This window comes from Marmota marmota, unplaced genomic scaffold (assembly GCF_001458135.2).
Source record: "Marmota marmota marmota unplaced genomic scaffold, marMar, whole genome shotgun sequence".
Classification (NCBI taxonomy): Eukaryota; Metazoa; Chordata; class Mammalia; order Rodentia; family Sciuridae; genus Marmota; species Marmota marmota.
This window is the reverse complement of record NW_026000057.1, coordinates 28,919,392-28,928,900: the sequence shown is the minus strand read 5'-3', so window position 1 is coordinate 28,928,900 and position 9,509 is coordinate 28,919,392. Positions and strand designations below refer to the sequence as shown.

Genomic DNA, 9,509 nt, shown 5'->3' with positions numbered 1-9,509 from the left:
ATTGCAAAAAAAAAAAAAAAAAGTTCTAAATAGTCTAGATATCCATTCTCAGTTTAGGATTACTTCATCACAATATATTTAAAGCATCTTAAGAAATTTGCAATCTAGTTGGGGTGATAAAACAAATACATAGGAATATCAGAGAACAATGAAGTACTCATTGATGCTGACCAATGCTTTCTCCAGATTTTTATTTCAGAACTATAGGAGATGACAATGCAATATGACCAAAAAAAAAAAAATTCTTGACAACTAAGATTTCTGAACTAGGCCCCCATGGAATTTACAAAGGTAAATTTGGCTCAGACTTCATCATAATGTATAATTGTTATTGCCCAAGAGTGATAATTAGGAATCGTGGTAAGCAATTTTTAAAAAGCTGACTGTAATTATATTACTGTTACAGAGTCAAACTATTTTTTCCCTCTCTCCATTTTTTTTTCATGGTACAAATTATTTAAAGACCCACATCTGTACAGAAAAACACATAGCTTGTAGCTCATGCTTTATAACCAGAATAGCCAAGTGGAAGTCAATACAGATTATTTTTACTTAACAAAAAGAAAATACATACATTGGAATTGAAGAACTGTGCTATGCTTTTTTCCTTCTTTTTAGAAATGTGACATATACATGTTTTCTGGTCAGTAATATTTTACCAAACATTGATCCTAAACCATGAAACAGACAAATGACCAATAAAACTTTTCACTAGCTTCTACTCATGCTGAGCTACCCCAGGGGAATGCCATTTTGGCAGAGATTTTTTGTAGGAAAAAGAAATTATAGACTCCTTACCTATCCTAATGGAAAATCAAATAAACTGTTTCATACAAAGTGGATTTTAAGCAAATGTACACAAACACACTTAATATGCTATGAGATCTGGACAGCTTTCAGTCTGTGTCTAGGCCATAATATAGCCTAGCACTAATAACTAAAAAGCACACAACATATAATACTTTTATCTTTAAGTGGCATGTTCATTTTCCATATTTAGTAGAACTAATACCTGAGATAATAAACTTATAAAAAGAAAAGATTTGTTTTGGCTCACATTTTTGCAGATTTCAGCCCATAATCAGTTGTTGCTGTTGCTTTTGGGACCTGTGCTGAGGAACATCATGATGGGCAGCTCATGGCAGAGCAAAACCACTCACCTCATGACTGGGAAGCAAAGAAAGGAAGAGAAATGGACTGAGGTGCCACAATTTTCTTCACAGGGTGCCCACAGTGACTTCAACACCTCCTACTAGACTCCACTTCTTAAAGGTTCCATTGTTTCCCTATAGTATCACCCTAGGGTCAAGCCTTTAGCAAAGGCTTTGGGGGAACATTTAAGTTCTGACTATAGCAAATGGGTAATCATGAAAGTTCCAAGATCATATCTATCAAGTTAGCCTGAGTATCATATAATATAAATATATATATGTACATGTATATACATATTTTAATAAGGCTTAAAGCTGAGCACAGTGGCATATGTCTGCAATCCCAGCTAATAGAGATTCTGAGGCAGGAGGATGACAAAATCAAGGCCAGCCTTAACAACTTAATGAGACCCAGTTTCCAAATAAAATAAAAAGGCCTGGGGATGTAGCTCAGTGGTAGAGTGCTTGCCTAACGTGTGAGATCCTAGGTTCAATCCCTAGTAACACACACACACACACACACACACACACGCATGATTAAAGAGATTTCTAGAAATAGTAGGACTACATCAAGACCAGCAGAAGACACAGTGATATAAGGACTGTGGTTGTAAGACTAAGAGATAATTTTCAAATTTAGCTTTTAGGTAACAGACATCTCTCTCTTTCAGTTGATTCCTACAGCTAAGAGAAGCTATGATTATAGGAGATTCAGAAATCTTAGGACAAGCATCCACTTTGAGTGAGTGACTCCCTAGATAAATACTCACAACACAAACCCCATTGAGGTTGATAAAATAAAACTCTAACCCAGATGTAAAAGGAGCTGTGAATTTCAAAAGATTCATATAGAGCCAATGGAAAAAAGAGGGATTATGGTGGTGGGTTATTCTACATTGTTGATGCTCTAATGTGTACACTGGGGGAAAGGAACCCAGGTAGAATGCTTGACATGGTTTTCTCCAGAGGAGTCTGCCTCAGAGTCCCTATTTAGGGAGGAGAGGAACACTGGGATTACTTATACAAGAAGGTGTTTCAGGAAAAACAGTTCTAGGGAATCCAGGTCATTTTGGTTCAGGCCTATCAATATTTAACATGAAGGGGCTGATGATGTAATTCAGTGACAGAGCACTTGCCTACCATGTGCAAGGCCTTGGGTTCAATCTCCAGCACGACAAAGTTAAAATCAAACTTAATGTGAATGAAGAGTTGTAGAACAGAGTCAGTCTTTTCAAGATGCGTTCTCTCATTAGCTGAAGCCTCTCTGAGCCTACTTGGATCGTAACATTCAAAATGATTCTATTCATTGCTTGGAGGTGGGACTTAGTGTCACAGATAGTTCTGGGAAGCTGGTATAGAAGATGATTTGCACAATGAAATCGCTAGTAAACCACCGCTAAAGCCCAGTCCCCAGTCTTATTTTTCTGCCCTGAAGTCCAGAAACTTTTCTTTAAAAGCCAGAAAATCTATAGATGTGAGCAGCTTGTCAAATATGTCTTCAACTATCTACCTCATCTTTCTGGTGTTGTGATGTTGCTGTGAAAGCCACCATGTTAAATCTGGAAATCCACTCCAGGTTTCCAATGTACTTTTCTACCAAAAATACGTATTGATTAAAAATAGGCATGTAGGGGTTGGGGGGTGGGGGATCTGGCCTAGCATACTTGAGCTCCCGGGTTTCCACTCCAAACACCAGATTTAAAAAAAAAAAAAAATGGGTGGGGTGGGGAGGCATGTAGGTGACTTTATTAAATTCTGTATCTTCAAAATCCTGAGAATACTTGTCCATTAAATTTATTTTTTATAACTAGAATTTGTTTTCCACGACAAGGTCTCCTATATATCTAACCAAATTCTGCATCAGAGGCGGAGGACAGACAGAAGCTCTCTCCCTCGGAGGCTTCTAACTGAGCCTGCCACTTCTACAGAGCGGGCCAGCTGGTGAGGAGACCTTCTACCCTGCCGGTAGCCCCTCCCAGTTGGTTGTGGTCAGCAAGCCCCCATCCTCATGCAGGCAACCAAGGTCGATTGACCGACTTTCAGGCTTGGAGGTGACCTCGCCACGCAGCTGAGTCAGCGAATGTGAGACCTGGCTCAGGCTGAGGCCTCCAGGTGCTGCCCAGCTGCTTTCTGTCAGTGGCTGCAGCCCCTGCCACTACCATCATGGATCCCAACGTTAGGTTCCCTCTCTTTTAAAATCAATTTTCCTGAGATTTTTGAATAAAAAAAAAGTATTAAAAGTTTATCTGACCCTATAAGTGATTTAAACTTGATCACACTCACACTAATATTTCAAAATCTAAGATCTTGGATTCCTAATTTACAGACTATGAGCATTAAATGGGCCAACATCTCATCTGTTTTAGAGTCATGTCTCAGGGCAGACAAAATGACATTGCTCTTACAGGTATCTGCTGATATAAAGAAAAGGAATGAATGAAAAGAATAGCTTACAGAGAAAGATCAGGGCAGGGATACAAAGCATCAGGATTTTCATTCATCCTTTCATTCACAAGTATTTGTGGGCCCTTCTTAGTGCTAGTGTTCAAGCATTTGGACATGTATATTCTTTCTTTCCTACAAAGCAGCACAGATGGGGTGTGGAAGCTGTGGGTATACACCCAGAGTTAAAATATAGGTCTTACTCAACTTTTCAAAAATACAAGTGCCAGGATTTTTTTTTTTTTTTTTTTTTTTGGCTGCCAAGTACATTGACCAAACCACTGGCCAACTCCAGATCCTTCTCTGGGGATGTGGCTTAGACTAGATTAATGAGGATACTTTTTCCTCTGGTGAGATAGGTCATGTGCCCCTATTCACTTTATTTCATCAGGATTATTATAGAAGGAGCTAGCAAGGAGGGCCTTGCTTCGAATACCAGAATTAGAAGTTTATGATACATAGATGCTAGTGGTCCTATTTCTAGGTTTTAAGGAGAATGCTTGTTTGCAGTAGGAGATAATAAAGCTACCAGAGATGGCAGAGATTAGAGAAGAGAGGTGTTAGATGCTGTTTCCAGGTCTCAGGTTCTAAAAGCTAACAACATTTCTCAGGAGTGTTAGTTGATGAAAGATTCTGGGCAGAGGAAGCTGCCTCCTCAACTCTGCATGACACTTCACCATCTGGAGCTCAAAGCAGCATTGTTCCTGCCCAGGGCTCAGAATGTGTCTTATATAAAAGTTCCTTCAACCTCTGGTCCCAGGTCCTTATCTTCTACCAGCCATGTCCTTAATACACCTCCTGAGAAAAGCAACTACATTCAGGCATAGAGAGTCTTAATCTCTGGGGAGATGTTCCCTCAAAGGAACCAAATCTGTGGAAATGTGACTCTTGCCTACAAAGTAAATAACCTTTCATATCATTAAACAAAACCATTGTTCTTTTTCTAACTATAATTTTTCTGTATGTTTACATAACAAAAACATAAGAGGTTTAATCAGAACAAGGAGTCATTTGTCCCAAATCTGTTTTCATGTTTTTGTGGAAAAAAAAGAAAAGAAAACCAAAACTGTTGGCAGCTTTGCCACTTGACTGAATTTTTTCAGCTCCTACTCTTCTAAACCTGGGTGCTAAGATTCAGTGCAAGCTCAAGCGCAAGCTCAAGGTACCCTGTACCTTCCTTCCTCCTAGTACTCTGTGTGAAAAGCTCTTCACAGTTAATTCCCCACAAATGGGAACTGAGCCCACAGGGATGGCAGTGCAGGTGACTTTCTTTTCCATTTTGATCCAGATATCACCATAGTATTTCTGGGAGGATCATAAATATCTGAGTGGAGTTATTGTGTGAGTAATTAGAAATGTAAGACTGAAACTAGTGAAATGCCAAGGAAAGAAACAGAAATTTAGGAGCAGCTCCAGTGGAGTTAAGAGTTGAATTAATCTGTCATGTGGTAGGTTCAGAATACTGTGACTTCAAGTACAACTGTGGCATGTTCTTGAGGGTAGGGCCAGAAGCCTTCAAAAGGGACCAGGTTAGAGCCTACTGTAGTCAAAATAGCTCTATTTGATTGTACCTCAAATTCCTTGCCCACCTCTTCACTTCATTGCTAAATAACAGCTGCAATGTCCATCAGCCCCCTTCAACTTGAGTTTTCATTATAGCCCTCTCCTTAGTGACAGTGTTTTTGCCACTTGACTGGATTCCTGAACTGACCTTACTCTTTGTTCTGCTTTTGGTATCAATAGAATAAAGGGACTTTGACTTAATATATGACATGATAAATGACTTGAGACTGTTTAAATTTGTTTCTGTGGTAAAAGTGTTTGGGCATTTTAAAAGAAAGTTCCATAATACCTACAATTAAGATTGGATTGGAAAGTTCCTTAGTTACTTAGTGGGAAGCTTGGCTGCAATTGGAGAGTGTGAATGGTCAGATTGGCTCAGTCTTCCTCCGGTATGGTGGTGTTGTTCAGTAAAAGGCTAGAAGCACACACTAGGGAAGTCTCAGGGTTGAGTGTATAGCAGAGGTACCTTGCATGGTTAGGAGAGTCTAGGGTGTCGAATTGTTAGAGATGGCTATATTCAGTATTGTCGTCTGGGATTCTAGCTGTATCAGATACTATTTTGGGCTCACATAATGCCCATTCTATTCTCTCCACTCACCATCTGCATTTGTTCTTTACCTATTATTGTGGCTGGAAACCTAAAAATCCCTTTTCCTAGCCTCTTAAAGTTAAGGTAGCCATGTGATATGATCCAGGGCGAGAAAGTATGAGCAGATGTGATTTGGTGCCACTTCTTCCTCTTCTTTTTGCCTGGTTTGTGGTTTTGAGTACTAGAGACATTGATGCCATTTGATTCCATATTAGTTGGTACCAGGTAAGAAAACAAGTGAGAGTAGGATAAAGATGGCAGACCAAAAAGGTAGAAAGTGTCCAGGTGCCCAGTGGCATTTTAAGGGCCAACTCAGGACTGCCTTAACCTGGACTTATGAAAGGTGAGGACCTCAAGTCCTTTAAGCCAGTGCTTCTGGTCCTTTTCCAAGTTTCAGCACATGTATTCATATGTTATACTGCAGATAATCTCCCATAACTCAAGTGGTTCCCCCCAAGACTACATGATCAATATCTAAGTTTTTAATCACTGCAGCACTCAGATAATTCTGACTTAAGCTACTTTAAAAAAGTTATTTGTTCTTTTTAGTTATACATGACAGTAGAATGTATTTTAACATACATGGAGTATAACTTCCTGTTTTTGTGGTTGTTCATGATGTGGAGTTACACTGGTCATGTATTCATATAAAAACATAGGAAAGTTATGTTCAGTTTATTCTACAGTCTTTTCTATTTTCATCCCTCTTTTTCCTCCCTTTATTATCCTTTGTCTAATCCAGTGTACTTCTACTCTATCTTCTCCCAACCCCAAAATGCATTATTGTGAGTTAGCATCCACTTATCAGAGAAAACATTCTGCATTTGTTCTTTAGTTTTGGTTTATTTCACTTAGCATGATAGTCTCTCTTTACCAGAAAATGGCATAATTTCATTCTTCTTTATGGCTGAGTAATATTCTACTGTGCATATAAACCACATTTTCTTTATCCACTTATCTGTTGTAGGGCATCTAGGTTGCTTCCACAGTTTAGCTATTGTGAATTGAGCTGCTATAAACATTAATGTGGCTGTATCAATATAGTACGCTGATTTTAAGTCCTCCGGGTATATACCGAGGAGTGGGATACTTGAGTCAAATGGTGGTTCCATTCCAAGTTTTATGAGGACTTTCCATACTGCTTTCCAGAGTGATTGCACCAACTTGCAGTCAAACCCACCAGGAATGTGTGAGTGTGCCTTGGGTAGTAATGATTATCACATTTCACCATCAATAATGACCCCATGCTCCCTCTCTTCCCCTCCCACCCCTCTGACCTATGTAAAGTTAGTCTATTCCTCCCATGCTCCCTATCCCACTATGAATCAGCATCCTTATATCAAAGAAAACATTCGGCATTTGGTTTTTTGGGATTGGCTAACTTCACTTAGCATTATCTTATCTAATTCCTCCATTCATGGAATTATAAAATGCCATGATTTTATTTTCTTTTAATGCTAAAAAATTCAATTGTGTATATATACCACATTTTCTTTATTCATTCATCTACTGAAGGGCATCTAGGTTGGCTCCACAGTTTAGCTATTGTGAATTGTGCTGCTATAAACATTGATGTAGCTGTGTAATATGCTATTTTTAAGTCCTTTGGGCATAGACTGAGGAGTGGGATAGCTGGGTTAAACGGCAGTTCCATCCCCAGTTTTCCAAGGAATCTCCATACTGCTTTCTATATTGGCTGCACCAATTTACAGTCCTACCAGCAATGTATGAGAATGCCTTTTCTCCACATTCTTGCCAACATTTATTGTTGTTTGTATTCTTGGTAGCTGTCATTCTGATTGGAGTGAGATGAAATCTGAGAGTAGTTTTGATTTGTATTTCTCTAATTGCTAGTGATGATGAACATTTTTTTCATATATTTGTTGATTGAGTGTATATCCTGTTCTGAGAAGTATCTGTTCAGTTCCTTGGCCCATTTATTGATTGGGTTATTTTTTTATGGTGTTAAAATTTTTGAGTTCTTTATATGTCCTAGAGATTAGTGCTCTATCTGTTGTGTATGTGGTAAAAATTTGTTCCCAAATATAGGCTTTCTCTTCACCTGATTGTTTCTTTTGCTGAAAAGATGCTTTTTAGTTTGAATTCATCTTATTTATTGATTCTTGATATTAATTCTTGCACTATAGGAGTCTTATTAAGGAAGTTGGGGCATAATCTGACATGATTATGCCTACTTTTTCTTCTAGTAGACACAGGGTCTCTGATTTAATTCCTAGGCCCTTGATCCACTTTGAGTTGAGTTTTGTGCATGGTGAGAGATAGGGGTTTAATTTCATTTTGTTGCATATGGATTTCCAGTTTTCCTAGCACCATTTGTTGAAGAGACTATCTTTTCTCCAATGTATGTTTTTTTTGTGCCTTTGTCTAATATAACTGTAATGATGTAGGTTATTCTCTGTGTCATCTATTCTGTACCATTGGTCTACCAGTCTATTTCAGTGCCAATACCATGCTGCTACTGTTACTATTGCTCTGTAGTACAGTTTAAGGTGTGGTACAATGATGCCAGTTTCTTCACTCTTCCTGCTAAAGATTGCTTTAGCTATTTTTGGCTCTCTTATTTTCCCAGATGAATTTTATTTCATGACTGCTTTTTCTATTTCTATAAGGAATGTCATTGGAATTTTGATTGGAATTGCATTAAATCTGTATAGTGCTTTTGGTAGTATGGTTATTTTGACAATATTAATTCTGCCTATCAAAGAACAAAGGAGATCTTTCCATCTTCTAAGGTCTTCTTTGATTTCTTTCTTTAGGGTTCTGTAGTTTCCACTGTATAGATCTTTCACCTCTTTCATTGATTCCCAAGTATTTTATTTTATTTTTGAGGCTATTTTAAATGGGTTAGTTTTCCTCATTTCTCTTTCTGAGGATTTTTCACTGATATACATAAATGTTTTTGATTTATGGATGTTGATTTTGTATCCTGCTACTTTTCTAAATTCATTTACTAGTTCTAGAAGTTGTCTGGTGGAACTTTTTGGGTCTTTTAGGTTTAGAATCATATCATCAGCAAATAGTTCTGATTTTAGTTCTTCTTTTCCCATCTGTGTCCCTTTAATTTCTTTAGTCTGTCTAATTGCTTTGGCCAGTGTTTCAAGAACTATGTTAAATAGAAGTGGTGAAAGAGAGCATCCCTATCTTGTTCCAGTTTTTAGAGGGAATGTCTTAAATTTTTCTCCATTTAGAATGATGTTGGCCTGGGGCTTAGCATAGATAGCTTTAACAGTGTTGAGATATGTTCCTGTTATCCCTAATTTTTCTAATGTTTTGAACATGAAGAGGTGCTGTATTTTGTCAAATGCTTTTTCTGCATCTATTTAGATGATCAGATGATTCTTATCTTTCTGTCTATTGATGTGATGAATGACATTTATTGATTTCTGTATCTTGAACCAAACTTGCATCCCTGGGATTAATCCCACTTGATCATGGTGCACTCTCTTTTTGATATGTTTGTATTGGATTTGCCAGAATTTTATTGATAATTTTTGCATCTATATTCATTAGAGATACTGGTCTGAAGTTCTCTTTCTTTGATGTGTCTTTGCCTGATTTTTAAATCAGGGTGATATTGGCCTCATAGAATGGATTTGGAAGTGCTCCCTCTTTTTCTGTTTCCTGAAATAAATTGAAGAGTATTGGTATTAGTTCTTCTTTAAAGGTCTTGTAGAATTCGGCTGTGTTTCTCTCTGGTCCTGGGCTTTTTGTGGTTCCTATGCTTCTGATAGCATCTTCTATTT

The 9,509-nt window shown here is 37.9% G+C and overlaps 1 pseudogene; it reads right to left on the bottom strand.

Annotated features, from left to right (window-relative positions):
* Positions 1 to 2,180: 2,180 nt before the first annotated feature.
* LOC107141143 lies at positions 2,181 to 4,871 on the bottom strand (annotated as a pseudogene).
* Positions 4,872 to 9,509: the final 4,638 nt, after the last annotated feature.